This window comes from Rhinolophus sinicus, chromosome 16, assembly GCF_057876585.1.
Source record: "Rhinolophus sinicus isolate RSI-liver-muscle chromosome 16, RSI-T2T, whole genome shotgun sequence".
Taxonomy (NCBI): Eukaryota; Metazoa; Chordata; class Mammalia; order Chiroptera; family Rhinolophidae; genus Rhinolophus; species Rhinolophus sinicus.
Window position 1 is genome coordinate 180419023 of NC_142516.1, and position 21008 is coordinate 180440030.

The 21008-nt window shown below is 35.9% G+C and overlaps 1 pseudogene; it reads right to left on the minus strand.

Annotated features, from left to right (window-relative positions):
* Nucleotides 1-20133: 20133 nt before the first annotated feature.
* On the minus strand, nucleotides 20134-20268 carry LOC109435054 (thymosin beta-10 pseudogene; annotated as a pseudogene).
* Nucleotides 20269-21008: the final 740 nt, after the last annotated feature.

Sequence of the window (21008 nt, forward strand, 5' to 3'; positions counted from 1 at the left end):
CGATAATATACATATTGTTTTATACAATTGTGTTTTCAATAAGTTAAGAGAAAGAGGTAAAGTCATGTGCATTTATAAATTATACTGCCTTCTATAATTACATAATTACCTTTACTAGTGGTCTTTGTTTTTTCATGTTGATTTGAATTTCTATCTGGGTTTACATGTGTTCTGCCTAATGAGCTTCCTTTACTATTTCTTGGAAGGTGAGTCAACTAGCAATGATTTCTCTTGGGTTTTGCTTTTGGAAATGTCTTTTGTTGTCACACAGCAGCCTAGCCGCTTGTCCCTACCATCCTTTCCTTAGGGAAAGAGGGTTGCGGGTTGTCCCTCTTAGGGGTTGAGTTTTATAGGTCTCCTCTCTTGGTCCCAGTATGCTGGGTCTGCGGTCAAAGACGAGTAAGTTTCCTCAAGGGAGGGACGACTTAAGCCAGACGGGACCCCAGGGACCCCCATGAGTTAGCCTTTGAAACTAGGAGGGATGCCCCTCCTTCAATGTTTCCTGGGAGCTGCTGACTCCTGCTTCAAGTGACCAGCACTCTATTGTGCTAAGGAATGATTAATTGAGTGAAACCATCTCACTCCCCGCTTGGCTCATGGGATGATTGCCATGAGAGACCTGCTCCCCCAGGGATTGTATACACCGCACCTTGTTCACATGGGGACAGCATGCACAGGTTGCTTTGGGACAATATGATTGGATATTGGGAACATGCTGATTGTATTAGTGGTGTAAGAGTTTTACAGACCCTGCCCAGAATCATGTGATGCCTATTGTAAAAAAGCAATAAATACCCACGACGACCCGATTCGGGGCTCCAGTCTCTTGAGGCTGTGAGTCCCTTGGTCCTCTGTGGTTTCTCTGCATTCAGTGTCTCTGGTCTCTTTATTTCTATAATAGAATTTAGCCCCTGCCGCCTCCCTCGCTTTCCCACTGCTTGTGTTGTGCAGGACGCAACAGTCTTTATTTCACCTTCATTTTTGAAACATACTTTTCCTGGATATAGCATTATTTCACCTTAATTATTGAAACATACTTTTCCTGGATATAACATTCTTGCTTGATAGCTTTATTTTCTGGTGGGGGTGGGGGAAAGAGAGAGCGCATTGATTATTTTACCCACTGCCTTCTGGACTCTACTGTTCCTGAGGAGAGGTCAGCTGTTAATCTTTTTGGAGGGGGTACCCACTGTAAGTGATGTTGTTTTATCTTGCTGCTTTCAAGATTTTCTCTTTGTTTTTGCTTATCAATGTTTATATTATGATGTGTCAGGGTGTGCATCTCTTTGCATTTATTATACTTGGAGTTCATTGAGCCTCTGAGATGTGTAATTTTATCTTTTTCAGCAAATTTGGACAGATTCCAGCTATCATTTCTTCAAATATTTTTTCTGCTCCTTTTTTTCTCTCTCCTATTTATCTCACACTCCTGTTGCAAATATGTTGATGAGCTGTGTGATTTTCCACATTTCTCTGAAGTAGTGTTCATTTTTCTTTAATCCCTTTTCTCTTTGTTCTTCAATGTATAATCTTTGTCAATCTATCTTCAAGTTCACAAATTCATTTTTTTCTGCCAGTTCAAGTCTTCAGTTGTACATCTTCAGTGAATTTTTCATTTTCTTTACACTTTTCAACTTCAGAATATCCATTTTGTTCTTTAAAATAAAAAACAACAACAATATTTTCTGTCTGTTAAGATGCTGTCGTGATACCATCCTTTAATTCTTTAAACATAGTTTTCTCTATATTTTCAACATATGTATAATATCTGTTTTGCAGTTTTTGTCTGTTAAACCTAATATTTGGCTTCCTTCAAATGCAAACAATATTGTCTGCTTCAATATTATCTTGTTTCGTTGCACATCTTATACATTTTTGTGGAAAAATGAATACTTTTAATGCGTTGTAGCAACTTGTGAAATTGATATCCTTCACCACATCCCTAGATCTTTTTGTTGCTGTTGTTCGGTAATATATTGTAGCATCTCTGGACATTTAAGACTACTCCATGCCTCAGATCTTGGTGGTGGTGTCATTATTTGTATTTTGCTTGTTTGTTTGCCTGGCTGCAGTAGGTCCAATCTTGGTCAGTTGGATGCCTACAGTGGGAACTGGGTAAAGGCAGCCTCTGTTTTCTCACTTGCACTTTCTTGTAACCTAGCTTTTGTATCATGGAACTGAGTAGAATGAGATGTGCTGCTAATCTGCCCCACCTAACAGTGAAACTATAGTCCTAGACTATAGCTGGGGGAGGAGGGAGCCCCATCTTTGTGACAGAATCTGCTCAGAGAAGAATTTCTGTCATACTGATCTGGAGAAGAGGATGGGAATGTCTCATGGCTCAAATGCTATAGTCGCATGTTGGTCTTACAGAGATGTATTAGGTTACCTTGAATGAAATTTTATTCATTTCCTGTATGTCACTATGATAACTTACAGATATTTCTTTTATTATAATGTTCACTAGTAAATGATTGTTTACCTGAAGAGTCTACCAACTTCCTGCCACTGCCATTCTGGAAATCCCACTGCGTCACTTTTCTTGTATAAAAGAAAACAAATATAAAATTCGAAGACATCCGTGCTAACATTATATTTTTCTTTCTTCACTATTCCAGCATAAGTTTGTTGACTACTATTTAAACTATTTCCTCAAATATTATTAATTCTTACACTGCATTAACTATTTTAGTTTGCTAGTTAGTTTCTAATAAATTGATATTCTAATTCAGGAAATATTAGTTATTAGTACAGTTGATTGTATAATACACACAATATTCATATGAGTTTTATAAATTTTTATGATTCAATACCTTTTAGTGTTTGGTTTGGCTTTCTAAATAAGACTTTTTTAAATCTTTTTTTTTTTTTTTTTTTTTTTTTTTTTTTTTTTTTGTGGGGCTTACTATTATAAAAAGAAACAGGAAAGAGATGATATATGGATATTAAATCTGCTTGTTAAAATGGTTACACTTTTACTTTTGGTATTGTGCATTTCATAGAAAGTTCAATAGATAAAAATAATATGTTTAACTCAATTTTTTTTTTCTAGATGTGAATGTGATATGGGAGAGAAGATTTTTTTTTTTAAACCTTCTTTAAATTTGTTCATATTTTAATCTATTTGAAATTAAGAAATAAGCTTCTCTGAGGCTACCTTCAGGAATTTCTAACTACTCAGGATGTGAATGACAATTTTGAGGCAAAAGGAAATATACAACTTTCCTAAAGGAAAAAGAATTGTAATTAATTAAAATGACTAAATTCTTTGAGAACTTCAAAAGGAATTTCAATTAAAATGATAAATTAACAAGATTTTTGAAGGACATTGATTTAGAATTAAGTGTAATTACTGATATATAAAAATAGAAAGTTTGGTTTTATGCTGTTTTAACACAGACTATGTACTTATTGCAGACATATGGTTTGACAGATTAGAATAGCAGAACCTTAGAATTTTAAGAACCCTCAAGTACTAGATAAGATAATGTCCTCAATGTTTACTTTAACAGAAAAATTTAGAAATCTCAATGCTCTAACAAAATAGTTGTTTACTGTTTATTCCTATTAAGGCCAAAACAGGAAGCTGATGTTTCTACATATAGCTATACATCCATATTGTTGTTTTAGTTACTTTTTTTTTTTATCTTGCTCACCTACAGAATTTTACTCCTATACATGAAGTTGGAAAAGCATAGAGAATCATGTTGGGAAGGATGGATGGTCAGGTATTTCCTTTCTGGTCACATTCTATTGGTATACAGTCACCTAAATTCAAAGGAGGTCGAGATATAAATTATACTTATATGACCTGGAGGAAAAGAAATATGTATTTGGTGAGCAGTTATCTAATGTGCCATAACATGCCATCTGGTGGCTTGACTTTCAGAAAGAAAAATATGAAGTCATCCACAATTCAGGATTTGCAAACAAGAGAGTAGAAAACAGTTGCAGTGTTTCATTTCTGTTTTCTATGTGCTTCTGAATGCTTTCATTTAAAAGTATTTGCTAATTTTTGGTACTTAATAATCTAGGAGTCATAAAAATAGAAAATGTGACAGTGAGAAGGCATGTTCCCTCATTTTGTAGAAGTGCACGAGAAACAGACCTAGAGAGATAAAGTGACTGGATCAAGTCACAAAGCTAATTAGTGAAAGAGTAAGTTTTGAAATCTCCCAATTGACCATAACATAAGCAGTGAGACAATATACAATAATAAATAGAAACTTAGATTGGTCCAAGGAAACGTGGATTAAAGTGGATGAATCTGACTACATGATCGTGATCTTGCATCTGTGACCTCATCTAGGGACAAGAGATCAGTTGTTCGTTAGGGAATCACCCTAAAGTGTTGAAGAATCTTCAGGTGATTTCTTGCTCTGAAATGAAATGACTGAATTGATGGGAAGAAAACTTCAGAGTCATGTCTTGTGTTAATAAAGACAAATTGAAACAACATTGAAATCCCAGTTTAAAGAATGTCAGTAAACCTAAGGAGGGATTTAACTTTGCTTCAAAAAATGTAGAATGACATTCTTAAGTTTATGTATTGGGGAAAATGCAGTTCTCATTAAGAATAAAAAGGTAGGACAGAAGAAAAGTAGATAAACTAAGAAACACTAAAAGCAGAAGTAGTAATCCAAAGCTTTTTTCCCCTCTGTACACTGGCAATAAAAGTATGATAAAAGTGTGGTGATGCCCTACCCCCCCCGCCAAAACAAAAAAAGGTTTTTTGAACCTTGCCATCTTTATCAGTAAAATAAAGAATTTGAATGAGAATACTTAAATTTCTCTCTAGACTCTGAACCTAATAGCCCAAATCATAAACAACAAATGCTGCAGCAAGAACCATTGATGTAAAGTAAGACAAATTCATATTGTCAAAAGTTGCCTTCTCATTTGACCCAGTTTATCCTCTATGTTGCTATCCTATGTTGGTATCCTCGGTTTGTTCTTTGTACATCCTATTGTGAATGATCAAGATGACGCTATGTCATTCCTTCTGTGAATTGGGAACACTCAGGCTGTTGCTTTATAGAGATGTTTTTAGAGATACAAATAGTATCACAAAAGTATCCATAGAGTTAGTTTCTGTTCTAAAGTCTGAATTTAAAGATGGGAGACATTTACAATATTGCATTGTACAGGAAAATACAGGTGTATGAGTTGACATGGAATAAAACTAAAAAAAAAAAAAAAAGAAAGCCCTGTAGTGATTTTACTATAAGGGCATATTCAATAATGATATTTTTCTTATATTGTATTTAGTTTTATATTTAGATTTTAGTATTTACTAGCTCCTGTAGCTTTAAGGAAAATAACACAGGGGGTTAATACCTTCTCCTTGATACTAGGTTTATGCGTTAAAACTTGAAATTTGATTACCCTCATTATTCTTGACTGGTGTAATTATAAATGTGATTAGTGGGAATAAAATATAATCATACTATTTATAAAACCAACCAGTGTTTTTCAAAACCTGAAAAATTTACCAGGTGACTTCTCTGCTTATATTTCTGTGTGTGTGTGTGTGTTTCACGTATCCATCCCTTTAAAATCCATTAGTCACCTTATCACCTCCCTATGCCATCTTCTCTTTGATGCATTTTAAATGTCTCAATGTTAAATCAATACTAAATCAATAGTGAAAATGCTGGCTCAGTGTTAATTCATTATGGTGAATTATGAGTTTTACAAATGCACGTTTAGTTCCTACGTTTTTTTTTTACACTAGGGTGATATCAAGATAAATGATGTATAGTTCCTGATGACTGAGTTGAAGATCAAAATAGACATTTAAATAGGTAATTGCACTAATGTGTGGTGACTACAATGAAAGAAACATTCACCCCTAACTATGGAAGCATCTCGGATTGCTCCTTGGACAGCAGCTCCCCAGATGGATTCGCATCCCTAGTAGGAAATGATCAGGCAGAGGGAAAAGAAAGTTCTGCATTCCAGGGAGAGGGAGCGAGTAAAGCACAGATACTAGCAGTAAATAATAGCCCCTCAGTGCAATAATTTAGCAGAAGTAGAACCACCTAGGTGCACTGGTGTGCTGGAGCTGATTCCTACTGGCTCAGAAAAACTGCATCTTTCCCCGGCGCCATCCCCAGTGATACCACTTTGCTAAATACTTGCCATATTGGGAATTCACACATTTCCAGTGTTGTTCTCTCTTCCTGTCTCTGTCCGTCTCTCTCCCTCTCTCTCTATCTTTGTGTTTCTTTCTCTCTCTCCCTTTTCCTGGAGAGTTAGTTGTTAAAAATTACCAAGACACTGTTCTTTGATAGTAAAATATTTTTTTAAAAAAAAATTACACATAAAATCATGCAGAATTATGACTTAGCCACTATGGACAGGGGCCTGAAAATCTGTATTTCTCGCAAGTTCTCCATGGGACATTCTATACTCTAAAGCTTGGGAAACATTGACAAATATATGACGGGAAGCCATTGAGCATTCTGAGGTGGAAAGACAACTCTGATGATTTGTAGTGGGAGGGAAACTGGTGACTAAAACCAGTCACACTGGGTGTTTCATGAAAACATGGAGATGCTTTTCTGTTTTTCCTGGGAATTGTAAAATTGATTGCTTGGAGAGGTGTTGAAAAAAAAAAGGAACACCTCAAAATCAGATGCAGTGCCATGTGTTCTTCTGGAGAGTTTCAGAGGTTGAAAGAAAAGTAAAGAAAGTATCTGAAAGGGAGTCAATTTTATTTTTCCCCAGGTCTAAGAAGAGGATTTCTACAGTGTGAGGAAGGAAGGGATTCATCTTTTCTGTATTGTAGTATCATGGCAGTGAGTGGCGACTGTCGTCAAAATCTGGAATGCTTATAGAAGGAGCATTTAGAAGAGAGGAATGAAGTACCTTCAGGATACAGAATATACCTGGTTGAACTATACAATGTGTTGCTTTGGCACTAGGACAAGAGTCTGTGCTTAAGTGAAGCTGGAAAAGAGCTGTCAAAACTTTATAAACTGTTGAAATAACTTCTTTATCAGTAGAGCATTGCATTGTCTTGCCACTTAACTTTCACAACTTTATCTTCTTTGAACTATTTAATTTCTTATTGTGATCTTCAGTGCTTGGCAGATAGATGCATATAAAATGACATAATGGACCTTTTATGGGCCATTCAACTGGTGATCTTTGAACTCATATTGCTAAGTAGTCTGTGGAAAACTAAGCCATTTTAGTGCAATTTTAAAAGCAATCTGCATTTCAAAACCACCCTGATGGTGCATTTATTGGTTTTAGTAAGACATTATACATTGTTAAACTTTTTAAAAAATGATACGAGAATATGTCAAGTTTAGAAAGGAGCGATTATATTCCATTCAGGTCACTGACCATAAATTTCATGACTGAGTTCTGGCATATTACCTTTCCCACAGTCATTTTGGTTGTACTCTAGGGGTCTAAAAAGATTCAAATTAAGTAAACTGGTATTGTCACTATACTCCAGATGAATTGGTTTAAACTTTAAAGCTATTGGTTGAGGAACCCTTATACAGGTAAAGATTAGGATGTGGAGTCCCAGCAGCTTCCCACTGTATTTGTCCTTAGAAGTACTATGTTTCTGAGTGTCTGTGGTAATGGGGATGGAGGTATATATGTAGTTATATAAAACCCCTCTTCTCTGGATAATCCTTCACCAATAGGGGGTAAATGGGTCAGGATACAATTACCTTAACTCTCAGTGGCCTATGCATATCCAGGATAAAATTAGGAAAAACAACAACAACAACAACAACACACAGAGAAGTTAAGAAATATAGAGTCTGAGATTTTTTCCGTACTTGTAAGCGACAAAATTGTCCTGCCACGGGCTTATAGATGCTGGCAGAAGACATAGGGCTCCCGAGTCAGAGACAGAGGACGTTATTACTCACAGCCCAGTAAGCAGTATGAGCTTCAGTGTTTGCCTCGTTTCCCATGTGCCCTGTGATGGACAGACCGTAGGTGACCCTCTGCCCTCACAGTGATTCCCATCTCCTGATGTTCATGTTTTCATGTAATCCCTTCCCCTTGAGTGTGAGGGGGTCAGACTTACTTCTAACAATAGAATATAGCCAACATGATAGGATAGCTCTTTTATGGTTAGGTCACAATGTTATGGCAAAGGTGACAACATGTCATCCCTGTGCTTCCACTGTATAAAATAAGACTCTGTCTTAACGAGTGCAGCAGGCAGGAGAGTAATCCAGTTTATGGGCGTGGTGAAATACACTGCCATGCTGGAAAAGCACTTGTCAAGGAACTGCACACAGCCTGTGAGACCTGTGGGCAGCCTGCGGTCAACAGCCAGGGAAGCCTCGTTTCCTCAGTCACACAGCCACAGGAAACGGCCCGTACCCTGAGTGAGCTGGACGCAGATTCTTCCTCTGTTGGGCCTCCACATGACAAGGAACCCAGGCGGGCACCTTTATTGCAGCCTTGTGACATTGTGAGCAGAGAACCAAGCTAAGTTGTGCCTGGACCCTTGACCCATGGAAAGTGCGAGGCAATAACTGCATGTTATTTTTAGCTACTATTATTGTGACCCTGGGTTATGTGGCACTGAAACACTGCTGAAGTCTTATGGGAGTAGTGAAGAAACAGACCTAGGTAGATCCTGCACACGGTGGGTTTGTGTCACAGCTCATGGGCAGAGATTAGGAGCCCCTAATGTCATAGTAGGGACATCTAGCAACCCTGCCTCAACTTTCTCCTTGGCAAGACACATTACCTTTATAATCCTGAACTGCAAACAAATCTGCCTTCTAGCCATGAGGAAGACACTGTCTTCATCTTCCAAGGCTGTTGGCTCTACAGATATCCTTGAAAAACTAGTCTGGGACAACTGCTGTCACCAGATTTGCTATGGAGAATTGTTGCCAGAAGCTCAGAAGTTCTTGCGGCACTTTAGGTGAATTTCCATACACTTAGTGTTGTACAGTTGTGTGGGAGAGATCACGGGAAGTCTCATCCATGCCAACAGGTCCATTTGGGGCATGGTAGGATGGTAGAGAAATAATTGAACCTATTTTTAAAAATAATATTTATCTATAGTTTTTCCCTTGATAAACTTAAGTTGCAGTCACTGTTAATAATGTGCAGGCAATATTATACTGTGGTACACAGCAGCTGTGGGAATGTGCATGAATTTAAACATATCCACAAGGATATAAAGGGAGATTTTATGCTCTAACTTCCTCAAATGTAAAGAAGATATCAATTTATTACTGCCTTTTCACTACTCAAAATGTTGGTATTTTAGGCTATATAAACATGAGGCTTTAAAGATATTACAGAATATGAATAAAATTCAATAGATTCATTTCACTGAAAACATTTTCCAGCTACAAATACTTTTCAGTTTTTGACAAGTTTCTAATATCTTTAATACATAGTGTTGGTAGATCATGACATGATGGGTGAACTTAAATAGTCTTACTAGGCACAAAAATTCTAACGTTAACTTAGGAGAACAGATGTAATAATAGCCAAAAAAGTAGAATACTGATATATTAGTTTCCTATGGCTGCTATAACAAATGACCAGAATCATAGTGGCTAAAACAATACAAATTTATTGTCTTCCAGTTCTGTCAGTCAGAAGTCTGACATTGGTCTCACTGGGCCAAAATCAAGATGTCCATAGGGCTGCATTCCTTTCTGGAGATTTTAGATAGGAATCTATTTTCTCGCCTTTTCCAGCGTATTAGAGGCTGCCTACATTCCTTGGCTTGTGGCCCTTTGTTTCTGTCTTTAAAGCCAGCAATGGCTGGTTGGGTCCTTCTAATGTGCTATCATTCTGTTCTACTCCTCGTATGCCTCCTTCTTCCGTATTCAAAACCCTTGTGATTATTTTCCTTAGTCCCGGAAAATCTCCCTATTTTAAATTAAGATGATTAGCAACCTTAGTTCCAGACTCAACCTTAATGGCCTTTTACCATATAAGCCTAACATAGTCACAGATTCCACAGCTTCAAACATGGATATCCTTGGTGGGGCATTATTCTGCCTACCACAGCCGGCTAAGTCTGTTCACTCTGTTTCCTCACATTTTCCCTTTAGTTTTCCTTCCAGTCCTACTTATAAGGTCAAAAAGATCATCTATGAATATATTTTATAAACTGTGAGGCACTCTCCGAAGATAAAATGCAATGATAATTCTGCTTGTATAATGATATTTATATATTAATTTATTCTGCGTAAGTGAAAATCTCATCCTTTCACAAAATTACTGAGACTTCCTGTAGCATAGGTCATTAAATATAACAGCCAGCAAATTAAAAACTAAACATGTTTCTTTTATGGTCAAACCAAAAAAAAAAAAAAAAAAAAAAAAGTGTTTTCCCTTAATTTGCTAGGAAAGTGTTTCATTAACCTATAGTACTGAGCTCTTTTCCAATCAGATCTTTTCAGTTGCAGAAAATAAATTCAAATTTCACTTAAAAACTGTCCATGAAATTAATGCACTGATCTTTGGTATTATACGTGAGTGATACTGAATGAAAAGAAAATGTATTTCTAAATACATTATGCATGCTTTCATGCAGATTAACACAGAGCAATTAATTGTGAACTAGTAACTAAACTTGAATAAATCAGTGAGTCAACAGAAAAGAGCAAAGATACTTAAAGCTTAAATAAAATTAAGAAGTTTCGTATTTATACTCTTTTTATCAATAATGCACAAGGTGGGGAATTTTTCCCTAACTATATTTCCAAATATAGGTAATAGTTTAACTTCTTTAAATTACACATAAGATGGTTTTGGTGGTTTAATTGTACTTCAGTTCTCTTGTGTGAAATTTATCATCTGTACACTACTATATATATATATATTTTTTTTTTTTTAATTGAGAATGTCAGAAATATGCAGATGGACTAAAGTCTATCCTTTGAGCCAAAGAATATGTTAAGAGATGTAATTGTCCTTGTTCACTCACCTAGGGTACTATTTTTTTGACCTGCTCTCAGGTGTTCAATAATATTTATTGATTGACACAAAGTAAGCATTTTGAAAGAAAAGCATGCCACATTTTTGAATGAGCTCAAAAGATAACATTTCTCAATTTTCCTTGATAGAATAATGTTCCTATGACTAAGGAAAACAGTGGAGATATATAGATAACAAAATGCAGAAACTGAGAAGAACAACTCTGTGTTTTAGTGATTGACTATCAAAAATCTCTTTATAATCACATAATTCGTTTTGAAGACTCTCTCGTTTCACAGTCATTATTGAAGTGAAATACTGCAAAAGAGTAAACACTTACAAAAAGAAAGAAAGATGGAAAGAGAATGCAAGGAAGTAAAGAAGGAAGAAAGGAAGGAAGCAGGAAGAATGGAAGGGGGGAGAAGAAGAGAAGGGGGGGAAGGGAGGAGGATAGAAAGGAGGAAACCTTTAAACTTTAATGCCCACTGAAAAGAATACAAGTTTCTCCGGTTTTACAACAGGCATGATCTCTCAAACTCCCTAAATAATATTTAAAAATAGTTTCTTTCAGTGTGTTTAAGGCTATCCAGATGGCCTCAAAGGGATCCACCAGTGGAACATATACTTCTATATCTCTATCTCTGTCTGATTTAAAAGTAGTGAAATATATGATCCTTGTCTAAAACCCTACTTTGTCAATGGGAAGATTAACTTAGCTGAAACCATCGAATAACAATGAAATTAAAAAAAAAATTCTAAATGCTAAATTGTGTTTTAATATTTAATTGCTTTGACATTCAGAAAAAGGACAAATCCCTCCACACTGGATTATTCAAATATATTCTTATACATTTATATTTCTTTTCTTTTTTTTTTTGAAAAAAGTTTGTTTGACATCCTAAAACTTTGATAGCAGTTGAGTTGGCAAAAAGGAGAGGGAAGTGCTTTCCAGGCAGGTGAAGTGAGAGTCCATGCCCTTCTGGCAAAATGGTAAGATAGCTATGATATTTGTTAGTAGCTCTGAACTTATTCCTCGGTAATTTATTCAAATATCGTATAATTAAATAATTGACTTAAACTTTGTGGTAGGGTTTGACAATTGTTTTTCTATGTTTGTGTGTATGTTAGAAGTCCACACCTTTGGTCTTGTACCTTCAATTCGTAGTCAGGTAGAATTTCCTTATAGTCTCTTTCCTTTAAGGGTTCTGAGATTATATAAGATTCAGCATCTTGATTATATGTGAACTTACTTACAAGGCTTGTTGTAATATTGCTTTTCTGATTTTCTGCAATAAATAATTCTACGTAATAAATATTCTCTCAGTCCTTTTCCATGTGCCAGTCTCCATGGGGAAAAAGTATCTGACTTCTGCTGCTTAGGATATAATTTTCAAGTTATGTGTCAGTTACTGCAGCATATATTAAATCAGCAATAATAAAATTGACATGGATTGTTTGACTGTTACTTAGGTTTGTGTTCATTCTTGTCCATCTCACAAGCAAAGCATTAAAGAAAAACAAAATTAATTTATTTTAATAATGGCCCCAAGAGAGATGGAATCCCCCTACCTCTTAAGAAGAAATCTTATCAAAGAAGGCTAATGGAAGTATCCGTCCCTCATCATGTATGATAAGAGAGAAAGCTTTTACTGAAGGTAAAGCAAAGGAAAATAAACCATTAAGCTTTTTCAATTGCCCTTTCTATTCTTCCCCCACCCCCAAATACTTAGAAATTTGAAATTGCAATGGTACATTCCAGGAAGATTCTATTCTTGATTGTGAACCTCATTTTGCTGCTTGGTTTTACACTAATCCATAACTATAGGTCCAATAAAATGAAGTAAAGGCCAACATAACTAATTAGGTAAAATATCTTTATCATGGGTATATACAAAATAAACCAAACTAAAACCAAGTTCAAGATTGGAAATGCATTTGAACTTAGTGCAATAAAAAGATGATAGAGATAATATTACTTGGGTCTATCCAAAAATATGAATTTATATTGAAATCTTTTTAAAGAATCTTGATCTCAGCTCTAAAACTGGGATCATGAAATACCCAGGGCTTTATTTGAAAAAAAAAAAAAAAAAAAAATCTTCTTTCTCTCTACCGTACGTGTCCACAGAAAAAATAGCAGTGTTAATTGCCAGTTTCAAGTAAAGGGTAGAAAATGTCAAATACTATGAAACAAACTTCTTCCTAAAGCAACTAACAAAGAGGACTAGGGTTGAAGTGGCAAGTATTATAAATTATACATTATTCATAGTACAAACAAAAATACTAATACAAATAATACTCGATAGCCTTTATTATACATCTTATACATTTGGATGGAATTATATATTATTCTATTATCGCAGATATTTTGGATATTTCTTATAAAATTAACCATACAACCCAGAATTGGTACTCCTAGGCATTTATTTTAGAGAAATGAAAAGCAAAGCTCTGTCCACATAAAAACCTGTACCCTGATGTTCATAACAGCTTTATTTTAAATACGAAAAACCTGTAAATAAATACCCTCTCCTTAGGTCTATCTGAAGGACTACTAAGATTGTCTACATTGTGTTCTCCTTTATTATATAAATCAAGTAAGCCTAGCTTTACTTAATCAGCTAGTTATTCTGTTAGCCACTTTGTGAGTTGGCAACAGATTAGAAAATATTTATTGAGTCTGCACTATGTGTTGGGCACTGGGGATGCAAATCTGAAAGTCAAAGGAGGCCTGTACTCTCACGGAGATGGGAGTTAAGTGGGGAAGAACGTGGAAAACAGGTATACCTAGACATAAATAATTGCAAAATATATTGTTACGAGAGAAACAAACAAGGTGCTTTTATTTAGAACAAGGATTGGCTAATTACCACCTTTTTTGTTAAAGTGTTATTAGAAAACAGCCACTGCCATTTGTTTACATATCGTGTATGGCTACCATCAAGCCACAAGGGCAGAGTTGAATAGTTTCAACAAAGATTGTATGGCCTAAGTAACCTAAAATATTTACTATTTGGACCTTCAAGAAAAAGAATCTGTAGACCTCTGACTTGGGATAAAGATATTTTAAGTCTCAAGTTGGGTCTCAGTACTTTCACTTTCCTTCGTTTAGCGAGAGCCTATCTGTGAAAGCCAGGTGTTGACAAATTTTTAAAATGTTTTTTGTTAGTTTTTAGATTCCCTTATTTCTCGTTTAACATATTAAAATCTGGTCTGGTGATCTACTATATAGTAGAGTTTCTTCTCATTGTAGCTAAACTGTGAACCTTGGTAGTAGGACGGGGTGAATTTCATGCCATAGCAGAGACATATCAGTAGATCTTGAAGTATATTTTCTGGTCCTAACAAACATTTTTTTTTTTTTTTTTAATGAAATAGACTAGGATAGAAAAATAGAGTGGTATTGTACATATGAAGGCCTAGATTAGTAAGATAGCTTATAAAACCATTGTTTCAGTCACACACGCGCGCACTTGTTTGTTCTGGTTTACTGTTTATGGACACCAGTTTGAAAAAAATTGGCAAGTTATATTTTAATGAAACATGAAGCCTGTAGCCGAAGTATTTTGGAACATTTGGGTGATGGTGTAAAGTGTGACTCTCAGTGTTCCCATCTCATCGTTATGGGCCAAAGTTATTGGGAGAAGGTATTTAATACAAAAGGCTTTGGCATTCTTTCTGATGTAGGATTCTGGGAGGTGATCCCTTTGAAGACTTCCCTGCAAACAACCATGGGCATGCCAGGGAGAGTTGGAAAGCCTGTGGGTATATTTTGCATATATTCATTTCTAAAACGGCATGGCTTATTTTACTAGAGTATGGATGAGGGTGCAGCTGTGTCTGACACAACATTCTTGTTTTCCCAAGGCCTACTTTGTGGCATCAAATTTATCTCCATGATGCAGGGAAGGGTGGTGTAATTACCGACAGACCGGCAGACTGTTAGGGGGAGTGAGTTCAAAGCAAATAGCCCTCCTATTCGGCTACTTTGTGATTGAAAGGAAATGGCTTAGATGTAGTTCTGCCACTCCCTTTCCCCTCTCCTGAAGCCATAAAGATCTCAATAATGACCCCTGTAGGTTGCGAGGCTGACCAGCCATGCATGCCTCAGGGGAGACCAGGGCTTTTCTAGAGGCCATTACACGAGTCTAAGAACCCTCTCTTATTTCTGCTGCAATAACATCGAATACTGCATGCCCTCCGTGCAGATCCTGGTGTTGTGAGGTACCCTTTAAGAAAAAGAATTCAGAATTGTAAATTCTTGCCAAGGGCCCATGAAGCTGAGGATCCTAGAATTGTAAGATTTATTTCCTTCCCACTAAAGCCGCCTTTGCAATTATTTCTACAATATATATTGAAAATGCTTAGCAACTATGAGTCATGGGTAGAAAATGGAAATACTGAGGTTAGCAAGCAGAAATTACCTGAAAAGAGAATTTACTTTTTCAGGCTACATTTAACAGGGTTGAAAGAATCTTTCATTTTATTTCATCTGCCTTGCTACTTTATGCAGTAACAGATTTAAATATCAGATGTTTTAATAAGTACACAAACCCACATTTAATTTTTACATATTTTGGTATGAGTAAATTTGGAAACTGCCCCCGTAGAATAATGAGTAAACCATATATTTCATCATGCTTTATGAAAGGTGGCACAGGGTAAGAAGTATGTGGCACAACTGGTTGCCAGTTTTGCACAATAGCTATTCACAGTCCCCCCCCTTTATATTTTCTTTTTGAAATTATTTCATTTTAATGATCCAATTTTATTTTTTGACTTTGAGACAATTTCCACAGTAGAGAGTATGAAATTGCCAGATACTTACATCCTACGCCAACCTTGAAGCTGGGGCAAAGGTAAATGGTTATGGTCCTAGCCTGGCAAGTAAGACTTTGGAAGTCTAATGACGGCTTTCTGGGAAATTAGTTATTTTCAGATAAAAAGACTTAGGAGAGACCTAAGCCAGATGCCACAACTGGATATAGTGCCTAAAAGTGTGATAGACATCTGCCATCATAAAGAACACACCTGATTTCTGAACTATAATAATATGTTCAGGATAGTGGCACATAAAACAAAACAAAAAACTAATAACCTGGTTAACTGACATGATCTGTGAGGTGCTGAACTATTTCACCTTCGAGATCCAGACATTTGCAATTATAACATTTCCTCGAGCTTTTAGTTATTTTCATTTCTCTCTCTCTCTTTTTTTTTTGTGTGGTCGAAAACACATGAAATCTACCCCCTTAACACATCTTTAAGTGTATAGTAAACTATTGTTAACTATAATTACAATGTTGTACAGCAGATCTGTGGAAATTTACCATCTTAAATTGACAGAAAATTTATACCTAGTGAACAGCAACCATCCATTTCCTCCTTCCCTCAGCTCCTGGCAACCACCATTCTGATTTTCTGCTCCAACGAGATTGAGTGTTTTAGATACTTCATATAAGTGAAATCATGTAGTATTTGTCTTTCAGATGGGGAGAGGGAAGAGAAAAGACATTCCAGGCAAAGGAAATCTTCCTTCTATCTCCTTCCCATACCTCAGTATTTGCGTAAACATACTTCCACTCTGAGGAATACTGATTTTAAATATTCTGGGCTCTAGAATCTTCAACGTAACAGTCATGTAGGAAGAAACAGCCTGAAGATTAAATGAGACTGACTGATGATACACTCTGTAATGAGAACCACACATACACACGGCCATGTGCCACATAATAGAGTTTTGATTAACAACGGACCACGTATACAGTGGTGGTCCCATGAGATTATAATGGAACCGCAGAATTCCTATCGCCTAGTGATGCCATGACCATTGTAACTTCGTAGTGGCGGCATTGCTCATGTGTTCATGGTGCTACTGCACTGCCAGACAAAGAAAAGTATAGCACACACAATTACAGTGGTAGTTTATACCCTCAAGGTTTGTATAAGTGCACTCTGTGATAATCCCAGAACAAGATCACCTAATGATGCATTTCTCAGAATGTATTCCCGTCACTAAGTATGACTCTCTGAGTATGACTCTATAACAAACTAGAAAAGACATACAGTGTGTTTCCAAGTCCTAATAAACCGATGATAATTCTTAATCAGCATGGCCAAAAGGTAAAAGTTCTACAATGATTTGGTCTAGAGCATTCTTCCTGCAGTCTCTGTGATGCTTCTGTCTGCCCACACTGCTCACCTCCTCTGCTATCTGCATGAATATCTTCAGCCCTTGCTTCAGAATTTGTTTCGGAAGTCATTAGTCTTTGCTTATGCATGTTTTCAAACCATGCACGGTCATGCACACCATGTGCTTAAAAGATACATCCAGCTTGGCAGAGGTGTAGGGAGGGGGAAAAGAAGGAACTGAAATCGAGTCTGTCCTCTGCTAGCCACACCAGGCAGAGGAGGTATATGTTTGTAATCTGTCTACTCAAAAGAACTTCAGTAACTAATTTCTTAGCGTAAGTCCTCCAGGTTTATCTGTGTTGTAGTATGTGACAGGAGTCTTTCTTTTTTTATGACCGAATAATATTCCATTAGATATATATAACATTTTCTTTATCCATTGGTCTGTTGATGGACATTTAGGTTGTTTCCACTTCTTGGCTATTGTGAATACGTTACAGTTAATATGGGGGTGCAAATATCTCTTTGAGATCCTGATTTCAATTATTTTGGATATATGTATACCCAGAAGTGAATTTGCTGGATCGTATGGTAGTTCTACTTTTAATTTTTGAAGGTACCTCTATAGTGTTTTCTATAGTGGCTGCACCATTTTACATTCCCACCAACGGTGTACAGGGTTTCCAATTCTCCACATCCTTGCCAACATTTGTTATCTTTGTTTATTTTGATAAAGTCAGCTTTTCATTTTGTTGATTGATTTCTTTGCTGGGTAGAGATATTTAGTTTGGTATGATACCACTTGTCTATTTTGTTTTTGTTGCCTTTTGATGTTTTTGTTGCCTTTTGGTGCCTTTTGATTTTTTTGTACTTTTGATGTTATATTCAAGAAATCTTTGCCAAAACCAATGTCAGGAAGCTTTCCTCCTATGATTTCTTCTAGAAGTTTTACAGTTTTAGGGATCACATTTAAGTCCTTAATCCATTTTGAGTTAATTTTTATGTATGGTGTAAGGTAAGGATTCAGTTTCATTCTTTTCTATGTGGATGTCCAGTTTTCCCAACACCATTTGTTGAAGAGACTTTGCTAACCGCATTGTGTATTCTTGTAAACCTTGTCCAAGATCAGTTGACTGTATGGCCGAGTTCATTTCTCGGCTCTCTATTCCATTGCATTAGCATATATCTGTCTTTATGCTAGTACCATACTGTTTTAATCACTGATACTTTGATATATATTTTGAAATCAGGAAGTGTGATGCATCCAGCTTTGTTCTTTTGCAAGATAGTTTTGGCTATTTGGGATCCTTGCAGGTTCAATATGAATTTTAGGATTTTTCTTATTACAGTGTAAAATGCCATAGGGATTTTGATGGGTGATGGCATTGAATCTGTCGATTTCTTTGGGTAGTATGGACATTTTAACAATGCTCACTCTTCCAATCCATGAGCATAGAATATTTTTTATTTACCTGTACTTTTAATTTCTTTCATCACTGTTTTGTAGTTTTCAGTGGATAAGGCTTTCACCTCCTTATTTAGTTTGAAGTAAGTACACTTTATTCTTTTTAATGCTATTGCAAATGGTTTTATTTTTAAAATTTTCTTTGCAGACAGTTTGTTGTTAGTGTATAGAAACAACTAATTTGTATGCTGATTTTGTGTCCTGCAAATTTACTGAATTTTTATTAACTGTAACAGTTTTTTGGTGGAGTCTTTATGGTTTTCCATATGTAGGATCATATCATCTACAAACAGAGACATTTTTGCTTCTTCTTTTCCAATTTGAATACCTTTTATTTCTTTTCTAATTGCTCTGATTAGGTCTTTCAACACCGTGTTGAACAGAAGTGGTGAGAGGGGGGAGCCTTACCTTGTTCCTGATCTTAGAGGAAAAGCTCTCAGCTTCTCACCATTGAGTATAATGTTAACTATAGTCCTGTTATGTACCGTCTTTATTATGTTGAGGGATTTTTTCTTTCGGATGTTGATTTCCAGTGTCATTCCACTGTTCTTGGAAAATTAAATCTTAACATTTGTTAAGACTCATGTTTTAACCTAACATGTGATCTAGCTTGGAAAATGATCCCTGTACTCTTGAGAAAAAATGTATGTTCTGCTATTGTTGGGTGGAATGTTGTGCATGTCTGATAAGTTTATTGGTCTATGGTGTTGTTCAAGTCCACTCTTTCTTTATTGATTTACTATCTATATAGTCTACCCATCGTTGAAAGTAGGATATTTAAGTTTCCTATTATTATAATGCTATATCTCCCTTCAGGTCTGTAAATGTTTGCTTTATATATTTATGTGCTCTGATGTTGCATGCATATGTATGTACAATTTTTACATCTTCCTGTGAATTGACTCTTTTATCTTTATATAATGTCCTTTATCTCTTTGTACAGTTTTTGACATAGAGTCTAATTTGTCTGATATAAGTACATCTACTTCTGCTATCTTTTGCTCACCATTTGCATGGAATATCTTTTTCTTTCACTTTCAGCCTATGTTTGTACTTAAATTGAAAGTATGTCTGTTGTACACAATGTGTAGCTGTATTTTGTGTTTTTTTTTTTTTTTTAAATCTGTTCCACTAAACTCTTTTGATTGGGGAATTTCATACATTTATAGTAAAGTAGTTAGTGGTAGTAAAGGTCTTACTAATGCCATTTTGTAATTGTTTTCTGTCTTAGTTCTTTTATACAACCCTTTTCCTTGCTTGCAGTCTTCCTTTATTTTTTGTTGAAATTTTGTAGTGGCATGCTTTGATTCCTTTATCTTTTTCTTTTGTGTATTTCTTTTTTTTTTTTTTTTTTTTTTTTTCCATGAGGTGTGTTTTATTTTCACTAATCATACAAATTATTTTCTACAATATCCCAGGGCAAATCAGAGAATCTGGCAGTCTGATTGGTAGGGGGTCCCCTCAGAGACCCACAGGCTGATGGCATGGGTGCAGAGTGCCCGGGTTCACAGTGCAGCTTGTCACTTGTGTCCATTTTGCAGGTGGCCCCTTCTCCACGTCATGACTGGAGCCTCCGAGATGATGGGGGTGAGGAGTGCTCTAGGTTATTAGGAAATTTCACTCTGCTTCTCCTGCTCAGTGGTCTCTTTGGTGGGCAGGGTGTTCTTTTCCTGCATCTCCATCTTCTTCAGTTTGGCCTTATCAAAATTGGTGATTTTCCTCACGTTGGGCTTGTCTGCCATTTTCTTGAAACGATCCCTGGTCTTCGCTCTGAGCCAGGGCTCCTGGTTACTGCTCGTGTTGCTGCAGCAAGAGACCTTGTACATCTTTTATCTATATTTTCTTGTAGTTACCATTGGGCTAACATAAAATATCTTTTAGTTATAACAATGTAGTTTAAGCTAATAAAAACAACTAATCACATACAAAAACTCTATACTTTTAGGCTCCCCCCCACATATTTTATGTTATTGATATCACCATTTTTTTTATATATTGTGTATCCATTAACAAATGTTTGTCATTTAAATTATTCTTAATTTTTTTTTTTCTTTTAACTTTTACTCTGAAATTAAAAGTCATTTGTGCAGTTTAGATCCTTTTTTGATTCAACATAGTTTGGATCATTGTGTTTCTTGAATCTGGATGTCCATTTCCTTCTTCAGATTTGGGAAAATTTCAGCCATTGTTTCTTCAAATAAACTTTCCGCCCCTGTCTCCTTTCTCTCTGCCTTCTGGGACTTCCATAAATTGTATATTGGTCTCTCGGATGGTTTCTTGTAAGTCCTTTGATCTTTCTTCATTTTTAAATTTTTGTTCCTTTTTTTCTTTTTGCTCCTCTGACCGGATAATTTAACTTCTGTTGAGTTGGTTGATTCTTTTCTTATTACTGTTCAAGTTTGCTGTTGAACCAGTGATTCTTTTTCAGTTTATTTCATTTTTCAGCTTCAAATTTATTTGATTCTTTTTAATATTTTCTCTA